This window comes from Scylla paramamosain, chromosome 29 (assembly GCF_035594125.1).
Source record: "Scylla paramamosain isolate STU-SP2022 chromosome 29, ASM3559412v1, whole genome shotgun sequence".
NCBI classification, from domain to species: domain Eukaryota; kingdom Metazoa; phylum Arthropoda; class Malacostraca; order Decapoda; family Portunidae; genus Scylla; species Scylla paramamosain.
Window position 1 is genome coordinate 6,651,444 of NC_087179.1, and position 24,501 is coordinate 6,675,944.

General features: G+C 42.0%; 1 protein-coding gene across 5 annotated transcripts in view; it reads right to left on the minus strand.

Annotated features, from left to right (window-relative positions):
• Positions 1-24,501, minus strand: part of LOC135115207 (uncharacterized) — a 36,100-nt gene that overhangs the window by 10,382 nt on the left and 1,217 nt on the right. Inside the window, exons 1-3 of one of the 5 annotated variants that reach the window (XM_064031723.1) lie at positions 16,246-16,384; positions 2,446-2,605; positions 164-365 (exon numbers count right to left, since the gene is read on the minus strand). The gene's annotated coding sequence lies outside the window, so the exon portion shown is untranslated. Of the gene's footprint in view, positions 1-163; positions 366-1,639; positions 1,836-1,899; positions 2,073-2,445; positions 2,731-16,245; positions 16,385-24,501 lie in introns of those variants that run through there. The other 4 variants (XM_064031724.1, XM_064031722.1, XM_064031725.1 and 1 more) reach the window with 4 other exon arrangements.

Consider the following 24,501-nt stretch of genomic DNA (forward strand, 5'->3'; position numbering starts at 1 on the left):
CTCTCTCTGAAAAGAAGAAAAAGAAGGAAAAGAAGAAGAAAAGCTTGTAATTCTCTTTCTCTCTCTCTCTGGAAAGAAGAAAAAAGCTTATAATTCTCTCTCTCTCTCTCTCTCTCTCTCTCTCTCTCTCTCTCTCTCTCTCTCTCTCTCTCTCTCTGCCTACCTCTCCAGTGCCAGGTTCATGTCAAAGATCATGGTGCCAGTGTCAACAAGGAAAATGTAAATCATGTTGGCTCAGGTCAGGTCAAGTCAGGTCAGCCAGCCAGCCAGCTAGCAGTCCAATCACAATCCACGAAGCTCTGGGCTAATGGGAGGGCTGATGGTGATCCCCTGTCAACCAATAGGGTGGCTTGGTTCTTGCTTGGCTGAGGAGAAAGAATGAGAGGTTAGGGTAGGTTAAGTTAGGTTTGGTTTGGTTTGGTTAGTTAATTTTGATTGAGTTAGGCTAAGTTAGGTTAGGTTAGGATAGGTCAGGTATGGTTAGGTTAGGTTAGAATAGGTCAGGTTGCTTTAGGTTTGGTTGCATTAGGTTTGTTTAGGTCAGGTTAGGAAGTTTAGGTTAGGTTAGGTTTGGTTAGGTTAGGTTTGTTTAGGTCAGGTTAGGTTAGGTTAAGTTAAGGTTAGGTCGGGCTTGGTTGGGTCAGGCTAGGTCAATGTGTTGCTTGTGGTACAAATGCATCAAGAACACCTTTTGTCACTTTCTTATACCATCACTTTAGTTATCCTGCTAAATTTCCAGCTTCAACCAACACTGCCATCCTCTTTAGTTCTTGCACCATACCCTAACCTAAGCTAACCTAACCTAACCTAGCCTAAGCTAACCCTACCTCAACCCACTACCTGCATCAGACAACAAGAGGTGCCTCTGTCATGGTAAACTTCACACTGCCGTGGTGCCAGTCGCACTGGAGCTGTCAAGGAAAAAGCATGTGCGCATCTTCTTTCAGTCCCAATGACACGTGTGGCTTGACACACACACACATTTATACTTATTTATTTATGTGTGTGTGTGTGTGTGTGTGTGTGTGTGTGTGTGTGTGTGTGTGTGTGTGTGTGTGTGTGTGTGTGTGTGTGTGTGTGCAGCATGATAGCGTAGTGAACAGTGTTGTTTGTTGAAGGTGTGTTTATTTCAGGATTTCAGGATTATTCAAACCATTTGTGTGTGACATGCACATTTCTGACAAGCCAAATGACAGCTTTGTTTGTTTGGGCAGCATGTTAATTTCAGCATTAAGAACAGAGAAGGCTTCCATGCTGGAACACACTGTGTGCAACTCACCAAACCACTCACACTAATTACGCTTTTTTTTTTCACCTACAAATACAAGTTCTTGGAAATGTCACCATTTATGGATTTATTTTATCATTGCAGATGGTTTTCAATTACAAAACTCCAGTTCTGCATTGCACATTGTTTGCTTGTTTGTTTGTTTTACCATGTCTTATTTTTCACACCATAAAAAAAACTGAGTATTAAGTTGTGGAGTTTGAACACACTGCCTCAAAGTGTGAATACATCTTGGTGTGTCTGGTGTTGCACTTGTTCCTGTCCCTAGGTAATGTTTCAAAGTCAACAAAATGTCCACTCAATAATTTCAAAGTAGAAAATTACTTTAAATCTACAGTTGTGTTTACTCACCACTGCACCACTGGTGTGCCAAGCCCCACACACCAGTGTGCTCACTACTGCACCTGTCCACAGTGCACAACAACCTCACAGCTTAACACAACACAACCAAAGTTGACTTAACCTAACTTAAGCTAACCTAATCTAAGCTAACATAACCAAACCTAACCTAACCAAAGCTAACCTCTCAACCTAACCGAACTTAACCTAACCTAATCAAACCTAACCTAACCTAACCAAAGCTAACCTAAGCTAAGGTAACCTCAACAAACCGAAGCAAGAATTGACTTTCTGGTTCAAAATTGTCAGGTGAAGCAACCAACAGTTTCCAACAGGCTGGAGTGACCTGCGAGACTCAACGCTGTCCTTGTTTGTTTATTTGTTTGTTTGCATGCAAATGTTTGTCACGAATTGCTCTTTGTTCCTGCAGACACAACACTTGATAAGGAAATACATACGAAACCAACAGGAGGAGGAGGAGGAGGAGGAGGAGATAATTATACGGAAAAAGAAACCAAAGAAGGAAACGGAGAGAGAGAGAGAGAGAGAGAGAGAGAGAGAGAGAGAGAGAGAGAGAGGAAATTCAACCTTAGTAGTAGTAGTAGTAGTAATAGTAGTAGTTATCGTTTTCGTTGCGTCTGAGAGAGAGAGAGAGAGAGAGAGAGAGAGAGAGAGAGAGAGAGAGAGGAAATTCAACCTTAGTAGTAGTAGTAGTAATAGTAGTAGTTATCGTTTTCGTTGCGTCTGAGAGAGAGAGAGAGAGAGAGAGAGAGAGAGAGAGAGAGAGAGAGAGAGAGAGAGAGAGAGCCCTTACTCACCAGACAGAGGAGACAGCAGCGGCCTGAGGGGTGCCTTCAAACACACACACACACACACACACACACGGACAGCAGGAGGTGGACCACTGTGACATCCTTCATCTTGATGGTACAGGTGGCTCGGGATCACTCCTCAGCCAGGCCTTTGGATCGGCAACTCCTGTAGAAGGGAGAAAAAAAAATAAGAGAGAAACGAACAGCATCCTCTACACCAGTGGTTCCCAAAGTGGGCGGTACCGCCCCCCTGGGGGCGGTGGAAAGATCTGGGGGGGGGCGGTGAGGAAGAAGGGGGCGGTAGGTGGGTGGCAGTCCGAAGTCGAAGTCTGAAGTTCGAACGTTTGTTTGACGATTTGTACACAACACGTGCAGCAGGACGAGTCAGTGGACGACGCATCAGGGTCTGGTTACCGCACGCCGCTCTGGCCCAGTCAAATCCGACAGCATATGACTACAAAAGCAATCCGAAGTCTTGTAATTTCAAGCTTGTAATGTTCAGGATTTTATCATATAATAAATATATCATGGAAGGACGCCAAAGGGTTTCACCATTAAATTTAATTTGGAAGTGTTACTGTGCTAAGGCACATGCTTGCACCACTCTTCACAGGAGTATTTGGTGATGGTTAAGGGAGGTAGTGGTTAGGGTGGTGCATTCACTGATATATATTGTTACGAATGTATGACTGTACCTGTGTGTGTGTGTGTGTGTGTGTGTGTGTGTGCGTGTTCGCGCGTGTGTCATTGTGTGGGTGGCGAGGGCGGCGTGCCTTAGATCACGTCCGCCACCATTTTCTATGTCAGTAAATGGAAGAAAATGAATACGTGAGAGGGCAAACTTGCTTTTCATACCTTCAATGTTATAATTTTTGTCTTTAAGTAGGCCTATTTATGAAATGCGATAAAATGCTGTATTTTACATGGTTTTATTTTTTTGTTCCAGAATAAAGTATGGCCTCGGTACAGCAAACAAAAAAGAAGTGTCGGCAATATAGTGTGGAATATCTGAAATATGGATTTGTCGCAGCACCACACAACCAACAGCAACCAATGTGTCTACTGTGTGATAGAGTGTTTTCAAATGAAGCTATGACACCTTCGAGGCTTTTGGAACATTTGAAGAAAATGCACTCTGATAAAGCAGACAAAAACTTGGCATATTTTCAGTCACTCCGAGACAACGTTCGGAAACGGAAAACCATTGGAAATATATATGCCAGCACTATACAACAATCCAATGACGGTTTGCGAGCGTCATACAAAATCTCTTTGCTGATTGCTAGATATGGTAAGCCTCATACAATTGGAGAAGAACTTATTCTACCAGCAGTAAGAGAGGTTCTGCACACAGTTGTACACAAGTCACCTGACCAAATTATAAAAGCTATTCCTCTCAGTGATAACTCTGTTCAGAGAAGAATAGATGAAATGGCTGAAAATATTGAAGAAACATTGTGTAACATGCTTAGGACAACAGAATTTAGTTTACAGTTAGATGAGTCCACTCTGCCAGGCAATGAATCTTTGCTTCTTGCTTATGTTCGTTTCGTCAAAGATGAAAGCTTGGTTCAAGAGCTGTTATTTGTAAGACAGCTTGAAACAGACACAAAAGAGGAGTCAGTATTTCGTGTCGTTGATGATTTTTTCAAAGAGAAAGACATCCCACTTTCTAACATTCTTGCTTGTGCAACAGATGGGGCACCATCAATGGTAGGTCGTCATCGTGGCTTCATTAGTTTCTTGAAAAAAGCTGTACCTGGAGTACTTACAGTGCACTGTGTAATCCACAGGCAGCATCTGGTCGCAAAAAACCTGAGTGGTAGACTACACAAATCAATGAGTACTGTTAGCACAGCAATAAATAACACCAAGGCACATGCCCTCATTTCCCGACTGTTTCGACAGCTCTGCACTGATAATGATGAAGAGTTTGAACGTTTAGTGTTGCACACAGAAGTTAGATGGTTGTCAAAGGGAAACTGCCTGAGACGTTTCTATTCACTGTTTGATACAGTTGTTGAATTCTTCCAAGACTCCAATTCTGTTCTGTGTGATGAACTAAGAAACATGAAGCATGACATTGCTTATTTGGCAGATATATTCACAAAGTTCAATGAAGTTAATTTGCAGCTGCAAGGAAATGAGGCTAACCTAATTAAAGTCAAATCAGTTATCTCCACCTTCCTGGCCAAGTTACAGTTATTCAAACGAAACATAGCTCGTCATGCACTCTACCAGTTCCCAAGCCTCTCTGAATTGGATAAGGAAAAAAGCATACCAGACGATGACCTTCAAGTGTATTGTACACACCTGGATGAACTGCACAGAGACATGTCTGAGAGATTTGAGGACATTTTATTGCTTGAAATACCAGACTGGGTGATCAATCCATTCCTAAATGTCGACGGTGAGGAAACTGGAGTGGCAGAGGAAGAACTGATTTCAATTCAAAATGACATTGAGCTAAGGCCAAAGTTCAAAGTCATATCAAGATTTTTGGTTACAAAAAAAAAATCTCTGACTGCTATCAAGTGCTGTGGAACAAGGTCAAGATGTACTTTATTGCCTTCCCAACATCGTATTTAGTAGAATGGGGCTTCAGTGCAGTCGCCTTGCTTCTTTCCAAGCAAAGAAACCGACAGAAAACTACTGACCGAGGGGATCTACGACTTCTTCTTAATGAGTTCCAGCCTGATGTTGAGAAGCTTATGTCCCTGCACCAAGCACATCCATCCTATTAATATTAAGTGTGAGACAATGAAAGTTACTGGTGGAATGTTTATTTACCATTCCATGTTGTTGAAACAGTTAAAACTGCTAAAAAATAAATTGGTTTACTAAATTGGGTTTTATTTGTGAAATACACATTTGTGTTTAACCTTTCTCTTTTCAAATTGCAGCATACCAAATATCAAGAAAGGGGTGTTTGTTTCCATATGTGTCTGTGTGTGTGGGGGGGGGGACGCTAGGAATTCACCGGGGAGCCAAGGGGGCGCCAGCCTGCAAAAGTTTGGGAACCACTGCTCTACACTAATTGTTCTTATATCTGGCACGCCACATTTTCTCCAGAAACTTTTTCACCGCCTCAATCACCCTTTCATTCGCCTTTCTACACAGTCCCAGCAACAAAACCATCCACTCCCTGTCTTCTCCACTCTTTCATTCCTATCATGCCCTAACTCACTCAGTATCACTCAGTATGCATCATCTCATTCCTGTCTCTGGCATACTTCACATATTCCAGCACCACATATTCCACCGTCCCATCCTCTCCCATGTCCAACATCAGGCACACTTTGCTGCGGGACTCAGACCATCTGTAGTTTCTTGAGTTCACATCCATACACTGATACCCTCGCTCGGAAGAGAAGATCACCGCCCAGGTTTCCATCATACCACCTTTCATACATCGGGGCCTCTTTCTCCTTGTACCATTCCATGGTCTTCTTTCCTTCCACCTCGTTCTTCCATTTATTCAGTCCCACACATTTCACTTCTCTGCATATCTCATTCTTCCATTTTCTGACATCCCATTCGGCTTCCACTCTGCCTCCTCTTGTTACCACCCATTCACGTTCATTTTGATTCCTCCCAGCCATTCTCATCGTCCACACAACTTGTAATCCACTCCTGTCTGTCATTCTCATGCACCTCTTCCTCTATTTGCTTCCACTTTTATTCCACAAGTACACTTTCCTTGTTATTCTTGCATCATCCATTCTCTCAAGCCTAATCTTTTACCTAAGTGTGGCTTTTGTGAGTCTTTCCTTAAAAGTGCTTCATCCTGTATCACCTCTCAATGCTTCAACTGCTGTGCACCTCGGTGCACTCGGTGCCATCCTTGCTACTCTATTCTGGCTCACTTCTAACTTATCAATTTCACTTTCATTCCATGCAATCACATCCATGTCATACATTATACTTGGCACAGCCACACTCTTCCACACTTCTTTCAACACATACTCGCTCTCATCCTTGCCGCGCTTCCCAATCGATCCACCCACTGATTACCATACTATCTTTTCATTCTTTGCCTTTCCACACCGACTAGGACTCATCCACATCCCTGAGTTCTTGTATTCTTGCACCTTTTTCAACTCATTCTCTCCAAGTCTCCATACAACATTACTTTCATCCTCTGACCTATTCACAACCATTACCTTGCTTTTCTCACTGCTAAACCTCACTCCAAAGTCTTTTCCATACCCATCCACAACATCCAACAAGCTTTGAAGCTCATCTGCCGATTCACTCAAAACCACTACATCATCTGCATCCCCACACTTACCCATACATTCATTCTTCTCATTCTAGCTGCTAACTCCTCTGTATATAAGCTAAAAAGGGTTGGTGACAATATACAACCTTGCCTAACTCCCTTTTGCAGGCTATAGAAAGCTTTATGGGCAATGCTATAGAAAAAAAAATATTCAACATATATGGAAAAAAAGAAAATGTAACATCCATTCACATTATAAGTGCATCCATAGGTATGTGCATGTAAACAAATACACATACTTACATCTATACACTTGAATTGAAACTTCCTCATGTCCAAGCAGTAACTTACAACACATAATAATAATGATAGATAATAATAATAATAATAATAATAATAATAATAATAATAATAATAACAATAATAATAATAATAATAATAATAATAATGATAATAATAATAATAATAATAATAGTAACAACAACAACAATAATAATAATAATAATAATAATAATAATAATAATAATAATAATAATAATAATAATAATAACAATAATAATAATAATAATAATAATAAAATAGTTATGATGATGATGATGATGATGATGATGATAATAATAATAATAGTAGTAGTAATAATAATAATAATAATAATAATAATAATAATAATAATAATAATAATGATAATAATAATAATAATAATAATAATAATAATAATAATAATAGTAATAATAATAAAAAGGTTATAGATAAATAATGTTATGAGCATAATATATTATGATACAACTTGTGGTGTTTGTACAACTCGTTAAACTCGGTTGCGGGTGTTATCTGTATATATGTTCGGGGTTTCATTGGTTCAAAGGTTTAGTTGTTGTTTCACTGTATTCGCTCGATATTGTGTGTAAGCTTTACGAAGTTTCGTCGAAGTTTTCCTCCTAGTGGTGGACCAACACCGGAGACAGCTCCAGCTGCTCTACCTGTACACAGCTTTCGTTTATTGCTAAGTAAAGCCTTGAAAAGAGGTTTGGTATACTTTACTTTTTTTTTTTTTTTATATATACCTCACAACTAATGTTAGTAATATACAGTTAAGATAATATCAAAGATAATAATAAAAAAATAATTATAATAATAAATATAATAGTAATGATAATAATGATAATACTACTATTAATGATAAAAATAATAATAATGATAATAATATAAATAATAACAATAGTAATAATAATAATAATAATAATAATAATAATAATAATAATAATAATAATAATAATAATAATAATAATAGTAATAATGATAATGATAATAATAGTAATAATGGTAACAATAAATATAAGACTTTCATGATCCTAACTTTACAACATCAGTTTATTGGATTATAAGATTCAGCAGGAGTGTATCATATGTCTTTTTAATTTTTTTCTTAAATGAAGGTAGGCTGGTGGATTGTCTGATATTAAGTGGCACATCATTCCATATTTTTGGTCCTAAGTACAGCAGTGAATGTTTGAACAGCGTTAGTTTGTGTCTGGGGTTATTAAGTGAATATTGGTTACGGGTTTGGTAGTAGTGTATGGGTTGTGTGTTGTAGTTATTAGAATTTATTGTTTTGTACATATAAGATACAATGTTCACCTTAGATAGATCGGCAAGGTTTAAGATATTTAATGTTTTAAATAATGGGTGTGTGTGTTCATTGAAATTACTGTTGGTTATTATCCTGACAACTTTTTAATGTAGTTTATTAATTTGTTGATTGGAGTAAACAAAATTTTTGGAGCTCAATGTAAAGAAAACTAAGGAGATGATATTTGATTTCAGAACTAAAAATAAACATGTACCAGACCTATTAACAATTAGAGAAGAAAACGTAGAAAGAGTAAACCAGTATAAGTATCTGGGCTTTATGATCGATGACCAGTTGAAGGGCAGTGTCAATGCAGATATGGTGTCAAGGAAATGTAACCAAAGACTACACTTTGTACGTATTTTGCGCAACTTACATGTAGTTAAAGTGATCATTAGCCTATTCTACAAATCGTTGTTGAAACCAGTCCTAAACTTTTCGATCACTGCCTGGTATGAAAAGCTTACCTGTAAAGATAAAAATAAGCTGGGAAGGATTGTTAAGAAGGCAGGAAAATTAGGTGCACAGACCATATCATTAGATAAGCTCTATCAGACAGGTACAATGAAACAAGTGGACAGGATAATGAAAGATATCACTCATCCGCTACATAACTGTTACACATATCTAAAATCTGGTAGAAGGTTGGCTCTGTCCATGCAGCGTACTGACAGATATAGGAAGTCATTTGTACCGAAAAGCATTCTCCTTTTCAATCATCTATCATTACTATAATTTTTAGATTTAAGTATTCATGGTTACTGTATGTGATGGTTCATGATGAGGGCAGAAATATTGCATGTATACGATAGCCCATGTAATGACTCTTTTCTTAATGTTTTATTGTTTTACTGATTTTATTTACTTTTTAATGTTATGTATAAGCAACTACTAGGGAGCTCTTAAGCCAAAATGAATTTCATTTGTATTACATTTTGTATTACAACTTGACGAATAAATTATCTTATCTTATCTTATCTTTGATACAGATGACAGGGCTAAGTATAGGACCAGATAGGGTTAGAATAATTAAGTTCTGGATAAATGTGAGCATAATATAAACATTTGAGAACCTTAATAGGGGCAAAATGTCTTACTTTGAAAAGGAGTGGGATGGTTCTTGATATCTTTAAACATAAATTAGACAAGTGGTGCTTGAAGTTTAAATTTTTGTCAAAAGCTATTCCAAGGAATTTTATTTGATTTGCCTGTAGAATATCACTGTTTAGTATACTTAGGTTTGGAAATGGTTGATAGGTGGTAAAGTTTTTAGAAAATAACATGTAGTAGGTTTTATTAGTATTAACTGTGTGTCGGTTTGCTAGGTACCAGGTGGAAAATTTTTGAAGTTCCGTATTGGCCATAGAGAATAAATCTGTTGTTTTTGCTTCAATCAAATAAAACGTAGAATCGTCTGCAAATAATATAGCGTGAAATGTATCTGATACATTGAAAATGTCATTGATATATAAAAGGAAGAGTATAGGGCCCTGTATGCTTCCTTGGGGTACTCCTAGGTATACCGGTTTAGTTGGGGATAAGTTATTGTTAAAGACTGTATATTGTTGCCTGTTATTTAGGTAAGACCTGAACCAGTCATGGATACATCCACGAATATCATAGTGGTACATTTCATCTAGTAGAATATGAGGTTCCACTGTGTCAAAAGCCTTACGGAAGTCTATAAAAAATGGATAAGATAGATTTGCTTTTATTCAGTGCTGTATGAAGGTCAGACGTAAAAGTATTTATGGCATCGAAAGTGCTGAAGCCTGGTCTGAAACCAAATTGTCTATTATTTAAAATTTCATCTTGTTAAAAAATAAAATAAAATAAAATAAATAAATAAAAAAAATAAATAAACGGTTTTTCGTTAATGATTCAAATATCTTCGAAAAATTAGGTAATATAGAGATGGGTCTGTAGTTTGCTATGTCTGTTTTACTACCTGATTTATAAATTAGGATGATTTTACCAAGTTTCAGATTATTAGGGAAGGTTCCTGTGTTGACTGACAGAAGTGTGAGTGGTTTGGCAAATAAGTCTTTGTTTTCTTTTATAATAGCAACTGGTATTTCATCAATGTGACCTTTTTTGTTTTTTGAGAGCTGATATTACTTTAATCATATCATAGTTTGCTGTAATGGGTATCACCATAGAGTGTGGAGAGTCACCGCGAAGGTATGAGTTGTGGCAGGTTTGTGAGGGAGGCAGTTTGTGTGCAAGTTCAGGGGCAACGTTTGAGAAATAGTCGTTAAATGCATTTGATATTTCATGCGGCGTGTTCTTTGTTTGGTTGTTGTGCATCAGTGACTTGGTTGTTGTGCATCAGTGACTTGGTTGTTGTGCATCAGTGACTTGGTTGTTGTGCATCAGTGACTTGGTTGTTGTGCATCAGTGACTTGGTTGTTGTCTTGATTTTAGTCTTGGCGTTTGAGAGTTCAGTTATTGTTTCCCATATTTTCCTGGTATTTAATCTAAAATCTGAGAATCTTTGTATATAACAGTTTCTTTTAGTGAGTTTAATGAGGCTTGTTAGGTAGTTTCTATAATTTTTGTAAGTATCATAGTTTATCATTCCTTGTTCATAAGCTTTATTCAGCGCAAATTTATGTTGCATTGACTCTATGATTCCTTGAGTGATCCATGGATTCTCAAGTCTTTTAGTTTATGTGAATTTTGTCACCTTGGGGAAAGATGAATAATAGACACTGTACACTGTGTTCAAAAATAAGTTGTAGTTTATGTTTGTATCTTGGTGTGTTAACAAAGAATTTCAATTAATTTCCGATAACTTTGCTCTAAATTTTGCGCGGTTTTCACTGCTTTTTTTTTTGTTTATCCTAAAGGTTACTTTATGGGACTCATTAATCTTGTCTAGGATTGCAAGGTTCAGGAAAACACAGAAGATAAGGTGGGGCGTCTGTGAGAAAGGCGGCAGCGACGGCTGCACGTTGTAACCCATCACTCTGCGCCTCATCACCTGTCCGCCTATCATCCACCACCCATCACCCCAACACCTCCCTACCCATCACCCCATTAGCTCTGCAAGGGCGGCGTGTCCCTTGGTGAATAAAGACGCCCCAAGATGAACTGGCAATACAAGATGGTAGAACAATGGCGCTGATCAAAGGCGCGGGTGGCAGGAGCAGAAAAACTGGACGGCTAATTTGCCTGCGATGTCTCAAGACATCGAGAGAGAAACAGAAGACAGAGTGAACTGATGCGCAGCTTTTCCTTTTGACGTTGCTTAAGGATGTCATTGAACTCTAAGCAGTGGCAAGACACCCGTGAGTTATTTTCAAAGCGGGGCACTTAGTTAGGTCACGCTTGTGTATTAATGAGGAACGCGGACAGTCACGGGAAGTGTGCAAAGCTTCGTTCATCATCATAGTGGCGGGGCAGGGAGGGTGTTATCGGCGCGACGCACTAATGCCGCCCGACTCTCACCTAAGTGGAATCCAGCGGCGCATTTGAAGCATTGAGTGATGGATGGCTGTCGCGGTGCCTCGGTGGCGGAGAGTTAAAAAAAATTCAACCCCAGCATGCACACGTGGCGTGGAGGATCGATGGTGTCCTTCCCCGATTCCATGAGGGGCCATTTCTCTCCCCTACGCAAAATATTGTCCCCATTTATGTAATGTAGTCCAGATCAGACCAGACTAGACCACAATGCCACTAATCGAGCTCCCCCCAGATCAGACTAATCTAACACAGTCCACAGCAAACCAAAGTAACTTAAATCAGACACCAGATTAGTCCCCGTGAAGACGACACCAATGGGTGCATGTTCAGCCCAAATCAAAGCAGTTCAGTCCAGTCCAGACCAGCACAGTCCAGCCCAGTCAAGACGGCCCAACATTGATTAGATCAGGCCAGCCCACCAGCAATAAGCCTCACGTTTACACCAAAGAGTGTCAGCGTAAACCCCTTTGCAGCTCAGCGTCTCGTCTTGTTAATAACGGAAGCAGCTTTTGTTCTCTCCCCAGTAAGCCTTTTAAAAGTGGCACAAAAATGTTACTAATTCAAGCAAGTAACTTCCCAGGACTACAAAACCATTTCAGGCTATACTTTTCAATGATGGTACGATGGTGGCAGTAGTGGTAGTAGTAGTAATAGTAGTAGTAGTAGTAGTAGTAGTAGTAGTAGTAGTACTATTACTACTACTACTACTACTACTACTACTACAATTACTGGCCGCCTAACCCAAAGCCCGCCACCGTTATCTAAAGCATGATAGCTGTTATCAGGCTATATTAAGGCGCCCTTATCCGCTGTCCCTGTAAGCTTTGGTGTGAGTCGAGATTACTGGGTAAATGTGTTCATAACTTTGGCTTCGTAGTAAATGAATAAATAAATAAGTATATATATATATATATATATATATATATATATATATATATATATATATATATATATATATATATATATATATATATATATATATATATATATATATATATATATATATATATATATATATATATATATATATATATATATTTTTTTTTTTTATGTAGGATGGACACTGGCCAAGGGCAACAAAAATCCAATAAAAAAAAATGCCCACTAAAATTCCATTCCCATAAAAGGGTCAAAGCAGTAGTCAAAAATTGATGAATAAGTGTCTTGAAACCTCCCTCTTGAAGGAATTCAAGTCATAGGAAGGTGGAAATACAGAAGCAGGCAGGGAGTTCCAGAGTTTACCAGAGAAGGGGATGAATGATTGAGAATGCTGGTTAACTCTTGCGTTAGAGAGGTGGACAGAATAGGGGTGAGAGAAAAAAGAAAGTCTTGTGCAGCGAGGCAGCGGGAGGAGGGGAAGATCAGAAGAGCAGTTAGCATGAAGATAGCGGTAGAAGACAGCTAGAGATGCAACATTGCGGCGGTGAGAGAGAGGCTGAAGACAGTCAGTTAGAGGAGAGGAGTTGATGAGACGAAAAGCTTTTGATTACACCCTGTCTAGAAGAACAGTATGAGTGGAACTTCCCCCCCCCCCTAGACATGTGAAGCATACTTCATACATAGACGGATAAGGCCCTTGTACAGAGTTAGCAGCTGGGGGGGTGAGAAAAACTGGCGGAGACGTCTCAGAAAACCTAACTTCATATTTGTTTTAGCTAAAGATGAGATGTGAAGTTTCCAGTTCAGATTATAAGTAAAGGACAGACCGAGGATGTTCAGTGTAGAAGAGGGGGACAGCTGAGTGTCATTGAAGAAGAGGGGATAGTTGTCTGGAAGGTTGTGTCGAGTTGATAGATGGAGGAATTGAGTTTTTGATGCACTGAGCAATACCAAGTTTACTCTGCCCCAATCAGAAATTTTAGAAAGATCAGAAGTCAAGCGTTCTGTGGCTTCCCTGCTTGAAATGTTTACCTCCTGAAGGGTTGGACGCCTATAAAAAGACGTGGAAAAGTGCAGGGTGGTATCATCAGCGTAGGAGTGGATAGGACAAGAAGTTTGGTTTAGAAGATCATTAATGAATAATAAAAAGAGAGTGGGTGACAGGACAGAACCCTGAGGAACACTGTTAATAGATTTAGGAGAAGAACAGTGACCGTCTACCACAGCAGCAATAGAACGGTCAGAAAGGAAACTTGAGATGAAGTTACAGAGAGAAGGATAGAAGCCGTAGAAGGGTAGTTTGGAAATCAAAGCATTGTGCCAGATTCTATCAAAAGCTTTTGATATGTCCAAGGCAACAGCAAAAGTTTCACCAAAATCTCTAAAAGAGGATGACCAAGACTCAGTAAGGAAAGCCAGAAGATCACCAGTAGAGCGACCTTGACGGAACCCATACTGGCGATCAGATAGAAGGTTGTAAAGTGATAGATGTTTAAGAATCTTCTGTTGAGGATAGATTAAAAATCTTTAGATAGGCAGGAAATTAAAGTAATAGGACGGTAGTTTGAGGGATTAGAACGGTCACCCTTTTTAGGAACAGGCTGATTGTAGGCAAACTTCCAGCAAGAAGGAAAGGTAGATGTTGACAGACAGAGCTGAAAGAGTTTGACTAAGCAAGGTGCAAGCACGGAGGCACAGTTTCGGAGAACAATAGGAGGGACCCCATCAGGTCCATAAGCCTTCCGAGGGTTTAGGCCAGCAAGGGCATGGAAAACATCATTGCGAAGAATTTTAATAGGTGGCATGAAGTAGTAAGAGGATGGAGGAGAGGGAGGAACAAGCTCAGAATCATCCAAGGTAGTGTTTTTAGCAAAGGTTTGAGCGAAGAGTTCAGCTTTAGAAATAGATGTGATAGCAGTGGTGCCATCTGGTTGAAATAGAGGAGGGAAAGAAGAAGCAAAGTTATTGGAGATATTTTTGGCTAGATGCCAGAAGTCACGAGGGGAGTTAGATCTTGAAAGGTTTTGACAGTTTCTATTAATGAAGGAGTTTTTGGCTAGTTGGAGAACAGACTTGGCATGGTTCCGGGCAGAAATATAAAGTGCATGAGATTCTGGTGATGGAAGGCTTAAGTACCTTTTGTGGGCCACCTCTCTATCATGTATAGCACGAAAACAAGCTGTGTTAAATCAAGGTTTAGAAGGTTTAGGACGAAAAAAAAGAGTGAGGAATGTACGCCTCCATGCCAGACACTATCACCTCTGTTATGCGCTCAGCACACAAAGACGGGTCTCTGACACGGAAGCAGTAGTCATTCCAAGGAAAATCAGGAAAATACCTCCTCAGGTCTCCCCAACTAGCAGAGGCAAAACGCCAGAGGCACCTTCGCTTATGAGGATCCTGAGGAGGGATTGGAGTGATAGGACAAGATGCAGATATGAGATTGTGATCGGAGGAGCCCAACGGAGAAGAAAGGGTGACAGCATAAGCAGATGGATTAGAGGTCAGGAAAAGGTCAGGAATGTAAGGCGTATCTCCAAGACGGTCAGGAATACGAGTAGGGTGTTGCACCAATTGCTCTAGGTCGTGGAGGATAGCAAAGTTGAAGGCTAGTTCACCAGGATGGTCAGTGAAGGGAGAGGAAAGCCAAAGCTGGTGGTGAACATTGAAGTCTCGAAGAATGGAGATCTCTGCAAAAGGGAAGAGGGTCAGAATGTGCTCCACTTTGGAAGTTAAGTAGTCAAAGAATTTCTTATAGTCAGAGGAGTTAGGTGACAGGTATACAGCACAGATAAATTTAGTTTGAGAGTGACTCTGTAGTCGTAGCCAGATGGTGGAAAACTCGGAAGATTCAAGAGCGTGGGCACGAGAGCAGGTTAAGTCATTGCGCACATAAACACAGCATGCAGCTTTAGATCGAAAATGAGGATAGAGAAAGTAGGAGGGAACAGAAAAGGGGCTACTGTCAGTTGCCTCAGACACCTGAATTTCATTGAGGAAAAGAAGATGAGGTTTAGAAGAGGAGAGGTGGTGTTCTACAGATTGAAAATTAGATCTTAGACCGCGAATGTTGCAGAAGCTAATGAAGAAAAAGTTGAGGGGGGTGTCAAGACACTTAGGGTCGTCGACAGAAAGGCAGTCCGATCTGGGGACATTTATGATCCCCTCCCCAGATGGGGACTCTGAGGCTGGTGTAGGAGTCGCCATGATGATTTTAAAATTTTTGAGTGAAGGGTGTGTGTGTTATTAGGTGCTTGTAGTTTTGTGTGGAGGAAGAGAGTTGTCTTTAGAGGGCAGGCTGTGACTGCCCCCTTGTGTTGTGAGACACAAAGGGAAGCGTTCAGTGAGGTCACAGCTGGCTTTAATGATAAGTTCACAGCACCCTCTGAACAGTGCTTTAGACGTCATTGGGAGTATTTATCGTTTCGGCAGGTGTCTGTCTGTCTGTCTGTCTCTCTCTCTCTCTCTCTCTCTCTCTCTCTCTCTCTCTCTCTCTCTCTCTCTCTCTCTCTCTCTCTCTCTCTCTCTCTCTCTCTCTCTCTCTCTCTCTCTCTCTCTCTCTCTCTATATATATATATATATATATATATGAAATAACACGGCACTTGACCTCTCAGGTGTGGAGGTGCAGACACAAGCAGACAGGTGAGGACTGAAGGTTGTGGTTGAGGGAACACCCTCGCCCTCCACTCTTGCCGCCAAGCCACCCCGGGACTTCGTGATGCAGAGTGACGACTGGCCAGCGCTTCCCGCCACCACTAGCTACTTGACTGTGCCCTGGGGGATCTCAAGGAGGGTTTTGAGGGAGGGCAAGCCAGGAGATGACTCACCATTCTCCAGCCAGCAGGCTGCGTGATTTAGTACAGCTTTAGTGCAGGTGCCCCTCACCCCATTCTGAGCCGTGGTCCAGGCGCCCCTCAGCGCCCCTCAGCACTACTACTACTACTACTACTACTACTACTACTACTACTACTACTACTACTACTACTTCTACTACTACTATTACTACTACTACTACTACTACTATGACTACTACTTCTACTACTACCACTACCACCACCACTACTACTACTACTACTACTATTACTACTACTACTACTACTACTACTACTACTACTACTACTACTACTACTACTACTACTACTACTACTACTAATGCTAATAATAATAATAATAATAATAATAATAATAATAATAATAATAATACTGGTATCACTACAACTACTGCTGCTGGTGTTGGGAATGCTGGTGCTCTTACATGACAAAGCGCTGGGTGGCGCTGCCAAGGCAAGATAAGACAGAGGTCGACAAGTGATAAAGGAAATAAACCTCGCCTGCTGTCACTCCTGCACGTACATGAGGACAAAGCTTTATCACGCCGCCACCACACACAGGAAGCATCGCGGCAAACACACCAAGGTTCACATTCTCGTGTACTCTGCTTGTCAGAAAGCTTTACTTCTTCATACGTGGCACCCTTGCTTTCCATTCCTAACTGAAGTGTTTCCACGGCAGTAGTTACTCCTGGTGTCCTTGCTCCTCCATGAGTGATGTTTGCTTCCTCGTCCACCACCGTCCTAACACTTGCTTCTTTGCTTTATGTATTTAAACGTCACTAACTGCTTAGTGCCTGGCTTGTCCTGCAGAATTCCACATCACATTCTGTTCAGGAGGCGTTGTATGCCAGCAGTGAACAGCGGACGGCAGGCTGACGGGAGACTGACGGGAGAGTGACGGGAGGGTAACGGGAAGGTGACGGGAAGGTGGCGTGAGGGTGACGGGAGGGTGACGGGAAGGTGACGGGAGGTTGACGTGAAGGTGAAGGGAGGGTGATGGGAGGGTGACGAGAGGGTGACGTGAAGATGACGGGAGGGTGACGGGAGGGTTCAATGTTCAGTGCTTCAAAAACTTAATTCCTCCATCTATCAACTGGACACAACCTTCCAGACAACTATCCCCTCTTCTTCAATGACACTCAACTTTCCTCCTCTTCTACATTAAGCATCCTCAGTTTGTCCTTTACTTGTAATCTAAACTGGGAACTTCACATCTCATCTCTGGCTAAAAGAGCTTCTATGAAATTAGTCGTTCAGAGTCGTCTCCGCCAGTTTTTCTCACCTCCCCAGCTGGTAACTTTGTACAGGGGCATTATCCATCCATGTATGGAGTATGCCTCACAAGTATTTTTTTGTTAATTTATTTACATTTTTATGTAGAGGGGCACCGGCCAAAAGACAACAAAACTGAAAAAAAGGCCTACTAAAGGTGGACTCCTTTAGACAGGGTGGAATCAAGAGTTTTTATCTCATCAACTCCTTTCCTCTAACTGACTGTCGCGGGACTTGACTGTCTTCAGTCTCTTTCTCATCGCCACAATGTTACATCTCTTGCTACCTTCGTTCGCTATTTTCATGCCAACTGCTCCTCTCATCTTGCTAACTGCATGCCTTCCCTCCTCCCGCGGACTCGCTGCACAAGACTTTTTTTTTCTTTCTCTCACTCCTATTCTGTCCACCTCTCTAATACAAGAGTTAACCAGTATTCTCAATCATTTATCCCTTTCTATGGTAAACTCTGGAGCTCCCTGTCTGCTTCTGTATTTCCTCCTTTCTATGACTTGAACTCTTTTAAGAGGGAGGTCTCAAGACACGTATTCTCCGCTATTTGATCATTCTATTTGGCATTGCTCTGGGAAATGGCATTTAATTGGACCTTTTTCTTATTCAAATTTTTTTGTTGCCCTTCGCCAGTGGCCCTCTTACATAAAAAGATACTAGTAATAATTTATTGGCTGTATCTAAAATTAAGAATACTGGAATACAATGTTGCAATCAAGTGCATGTATGAAACATTTCCAAAATACCAAGAATTAAGAACATGTAGTAGTAGTAGTAGTAGTAGTAGTAGTAGTAGTAGTAGTTTTAGTAGAACGGGAGGAGAAACTTAGTCTGGAAAGGACTAACAGAAGAAGAAACAACCATGTGGGTGAACAACACTTACACAGAATTAGTTGGGTGGTCGACATGTCATCTGTTCGATCCACCAAAGTGTGCAGCCACCAACAAAATTGTACAAGAGATGGTCATCCTCCTCAACAATTACTTACAAGAGTCACCCCTCGCACCGTATGCGATGAAATTATTCTTCACACTGCCAAAACTCTTCTTTCAAAAGACACATAGAAATGCGAAGGTGGCGGAAAACGTGAAAGCCGTCGCAAGAAGAGTGGGTCTATGGCAGAACAACCAACTGGATGAGCTCCTGGAGGAAGCCCGAGCCATCCAGAAGAGGCTGCCAAGGCCATCAGGAAACCAACAAGGGCAGGAAGACAAAGCCCGTAATTTCGCTGGCAATATGCGGCAAGGACAGGTGTCCAGGGCTCTGCGGGCACTTAATGAACAGCAGTCAGGTGGAGTGTTGCCCCTCACCAGGGAAACCATCCACCTGCTGAAGGAAAAACATCCTCCCCCCAGTGACGAGGAGGGCCTCAGGATGCAGGGGCCTTTCCGCAAGCCCAATGATGTCATCTACGAGGTGATAACTGGAGAGATGATCTGGAAGAAGTCTCTCCAGACACACGGCAGTGCTGGTCCCTCAGGACTAGACGCTAGAGGGTGGCGTCGCCTGTTGAGCGGCGCACTCTGTGGCAGCGCCGCTAACGACCTATGCGGCGCCCTGGCAGCACTGGCGAGGAAGCTTGCCACCACAAATTGTCACCACGTCGAGGCTCTCACCGCATGCCGATTAATTCCGCTGGACAAAAAGCCGGGATGCAGACCAATTGGCATCGGCGAGGTGATAAGACGCATCGTGGGTAAATGCGTCATGACGGTGGTCAAGGACGACGTAAGGAGGGCAGCGGGGAACCTGCAAGTATGTGCAGGACAGCAGGCAGGAGGGGAAGCCGCCATCCACGCTATGAGGGAAATGTTCAGTGAAGACAATTGTGAAGCGGTGTTATTAGTGGACGCCAAAAACGCTTTCAACACTATTAACAGAAAAACAATGCTTCACAACATTCGAGTAAAATGTCCCCCTCTGGCACAATATGTAGAAAACACATATAGTGACCCCTCGGATTTGTACATATGTAGTAATAGTGGTAATAGTGTTAAGGTGTTAAAGTCCATGGAAGGGACAACACAAGGTGACCCAGTGGCCATGGCGATGTACGCCCTCGGACTTTCAGTGCTGCAACAAGTTATCTCATATGAGAAAACGAGTGTGAAGCAAGTGGCGTACGCAGATGACCTGTCAGGGGCCGGCAAAATAACAGACTTGAAAAAATGGTGGGGCTTAGTGAACGACAATGGTCCCATCATAGGGTACACACCCAATGCCGCTAAGTCCGTCCTTATTGTAAAGCCTGAACACTATGACAGTGCAGTGGATAGCTTCAGTGGCAGTGGAGTTATAATAACAAAGGACGGACAACGGCATCTGGGTGCTGTCATCGGAACAGAGGAGTTCAAGAAGAAGTACATAAGAGAAAAGGTGAAGGAGTGGATACATGAGGTGGAAGTCCTGTCTGACATGGCCAGGACTGAGCCTCATGCAGCCTACTCCGCCTACACCCACGGCTTGCAGCATCGATGGAGATTCGCCATGCGCACCATCCCAGGCATCAGCCCTCTCCTTGCACCACTGGAGGTCTCGATAAGGAACACCTTCCTCCCAGCGTTACTGAGATACCACACCATCGGAGATGGGGAAAGGGCGCTGCTCGAACTTCCACCAAGACTGGGCGGGATGGGAATCACCTCCCCTGAGAAGTTGGCGACTGTGGAGAACCTCAACTCCCTCAAGCTCACCAGGTCCCTCACAGAGAAGATCATTGCTCAGGACGCACATGGTGAAATAGCCCAAAGTGCAGTCACTGAGCAAGGACGAATTATATCTAGAGATAGGCAACAACATCAACGAAACTGTCTCGAAGACCTGATAAACATCTTGCCTGCAACCACAGTGAGAAAAATCCTCACTGCACAGGAAACGGGAGCCTCTAACTGGCTAACGTCACTGCCCATCAGAGCGAAGGGCTTCAGCCTCAACAAACAAGAATTTGTCGACGCCATTGCTCTGAGGTACGGCTGGCCGATGGAAGGACTCCCCAGTACTTGTGTGTGTGGCTCCCCCAATGACGTCAACCACACCATGACGTGCAAAAAGGGGGGATTCGTATGTATCAGGCACGATGAGGTGAGAGATCTGACCGCCAGCATGCTCAGGGAGGTGTGCCACGATGTCTCCACTGAACCGACCCTCCTGCCGCTAGACGGCGAGCACCTGCGCTACAGAACAGCCAACACCACCAACGAGGCTCGAGTCGACGTCAGTGCACGAGGGTTCTGGACAAGGGGACAGAAAGCATTCATGGACATACGGATCTTTGACCCGATGGCCGCCTGTCACCACGAACTCTCCCTGGAGGCCGCCCACCGCAAGAATGAGCAGGAGAAGATCCGAGCGTATGGGGAGAGAATCCAACACGTTGACCAGGGCAGCTTCACACCTCTGGTCTTCACCACATCTGGCGGGATGGGCTCCAAGGCTCAGTGCTTCTACTCAAGACTAGCCGACCTAATGGCAGAAAAGAAGCACCAGCCAAGGAGCCATGTCGTCGCATGGATGAGGTGCCGTCTCTCATTCTCCCTCCTCAGATCTGCCCTCCTGTGTCTCAGGGGGACAAGGCATTCCACTCCCATACCTGCAGACTTAGGAGGCCTCGACTGCGAGGCTACAGTGGTGGAGAGTGGCATAAGAGTAGATAGAGTAGAGGTAGAATGAATTTATAGTTAACAACTAATGTTTATATTATAGAGTATTAGATATGGTTGGATGCCACAGTCATTAGCGGGAGCTGGGGCTAATGACCTCCAAGTAATGGAGCCCCTAATTGACACATCAATAAACATGGGGTGGAGGTATTATTATGTAGTAGTAAAAAAAAAAGTTTTAGTAGAACAAATGAGTAGTAGTATTAGCAGTAGAACAAAGAAATGATAGTAATAATAATAATAGAACAAATGATATTAATAGTAGAAAAACAAACTGGTAATAGTAGTAGTAGTAGAACGCACATGTAGTAGTAGTAGTAGTAGTAGTAGTAGAAGTAGAGCGAAGAACAACAATAACAGAAGTAAAACAATTAGGAATCGTAATAAAATAAACTTTTCAACAAATATCACAACAAAAGAATCTTACAGTAAATAATGAAAATAAGAATAATTAAGAAAAACCATTACAGATTTTGCTGATTATACAAATAAGATTAAATACATCTCTTAAATAAGGCAAGATTACCACTATTAGCAAGACTCTTGATATCTATGGAGAGTGAATTCCACACGTGAGGTTCAGAGCACAATAAACTGTTTTGGAAAGAGAACGGTTCTGTAGTGTGGACACGCTGGGTTGACATTATTACCTCGAGCATTAGGTGAAGTGCTTACTAATCTGAAAGGTTGTGCTCCCTGATACTGTGTGATGCATTATGTAACCTATCAATATTCGTGTCATCCAACAGTAAATTTGTCATCTGCAAAAATAGTATATTTTGATTTAGAGCTTACATAAACAAGAACAGGTTGAATTACTATATACTGTTTGATATATGTTTGTGAGGATGAAGAGAGGAAGACAGGGGATGACGGGAGAGTGACGGGAGGTGACGGGAGGGTGGCGTGGGAGTGACGGAGGTGGTGGAGGGGGGGGCGGGTGACCGGTGGGTGACGGGGCTGTGATTCCCTGCAATCCTGTCTTCCTGCCTGGCCAGGTTCATGTCCTTTCGGCAGTAATGGATGGCAAGGTTTCTTTTATACTACTTATTTCATTTTTTTTTCTCTAAATAAATATCAGTCAGCTCCAGCTGAAGCAAAGTGCTTGATTTTAGTGGGACTACATTTGCTTTGAACATCAGTAGTTTTGATCCAGAACTGTAATTAGTGACGTGCACAGGCATCCCATAAGCCTTACAGGAAGTCTGTATAAATAAATGTAAGACATATCTCGAACTTTTCTCCAACACGTGCCTGGGAAAGAAATGACAATTCTTGCCACTCAAAGGTCAAGGTTTCCCAAGAGCTGATTATTTCCATTGGAGGTTCTCATCCCAGTCCACTTTCTTGCTCCAAACTTCACACTAATCATTTCAGTGACGCGGTTAGAGAGCCAATTAACCCTAAAGGATCATAAACTTTACTTATGTTGCATAGCAACACCTCTTGCTGTTCCTCATTGTATATTCTGAATTGTAAGCGAGCGAGTCAATGTGAGGATTCTGCCGCAGTCCTAACACATTTAATGTTGTCGCTCTGGCCAGAGAGCGTCAGCCTTCAAGCGTGGTGAGTGTGTGGCCCATTCTTAGAGTGGCGTTGTGGCAGAGTCCACCACTGTGTTGGCTGCATCATAAATTTTTTGTGAGGAATTCTCATCATTAACAGTACCCTGGATATTTGCAAAGTATACAGAGTTCTTGAGGAAGTTTCTTTCTTTCTATTTCTTATATTTTCTCAATTACTGGATCTCTCTCATCTCGTATTTCCTTTTCCCTCGCTCTCTCCTTTATCCCAAAGCTTCCTTTTCGCTTTGCTTCCTTCGTTACTTTCCTCTCCTTTATTCTATTCACAGGGAGGTGGTCGGACCGGCAAGTACTCATCACACACACACACACACACACACACACACACACACACACACACACACACACACAGCCACTGACGAGCATGTAGCCACAACACGCTCGGTACTCTGAAATACTGAACAAATGCTGTGGAAGCTCAAATTTGTAAATCTGAACTTCAGGAGAAAGATGTCATGCTAGGAATCGAACCCAGGACCCGAGCATGAAGCCCTGCACGTTACCGACCCAGCAGTAGGTGCACCGGCCTCCAGTGCTGAAGTGTGGCTGTGGGCTGTCTATTTTTGGGTCATCACACACACACACACACACACACACACACACACACACACACACACACACACACACACACACGTGGAATGGAAATACAAGAAGAGATACATTAGAACATTTCCTGTTTTGCCTCCTCCTCCTCCTCTTGTGGTCTGTCAGTAACCACAAATAATATCACTTCTAATACTATTACCTAATTCATTAATGTATATTAAAAATAACACGGGTGTTACAGCTGGTGTCTATGGTGTTTACCGTACTAACTACTCGTATCAACTATGATTATCAAGTGTCAGTGTCCTGTTGCAAGACCATGACCTAGTCCAGGCCAGAATCTTCTCCTCTGTTCCGTGCAGCCTGGCGGTGTTTAGGAACATTTGCCATCACACCTTATCAAATGCCTTGCTGGAGTTCATATTGTTGATAATGAGGATTACCTAACCTATATTTGAGTCTCTGATTCAGAAAACCTCACAGGAACGTCTCCCCGACACCGGGCTTGCTTTATTAGGATGAAGTACTGTAGTATACTGCTGCTAGTCACTTTTATCCACGTTGCCACATGTGGATGAATTTATACCGGTTCCATTTAAGCTCAAACACTGACAAGGAAATGACACTCAACAAGTGGCATTTCCTTGTCTTCTCCATCTCAGCCCTAGACATCTGCAGACGAGGCAAGCGTCGTCACTGAAGCCAGAGGTGTAACACACCCCAGAATCAGTCATTGCTGCAGGAGGAGTTCATCGTGGCTGTCATTCAAAAAGTCTTCTAGGGATTCATTATTCATATTTACTTGTTGCAAGCTGGCGGCGCAGATTATATCTGTAAGATAAATGGTAACAGACAGGACAATATCTTACCAGTAATAGGACAGACCTCCCGGCGCGTGTCTCTGCCAAGTCTGAGAAGTAACTGGGCATTGATCTGAAAAGTAATTGCTATTCAAATGTT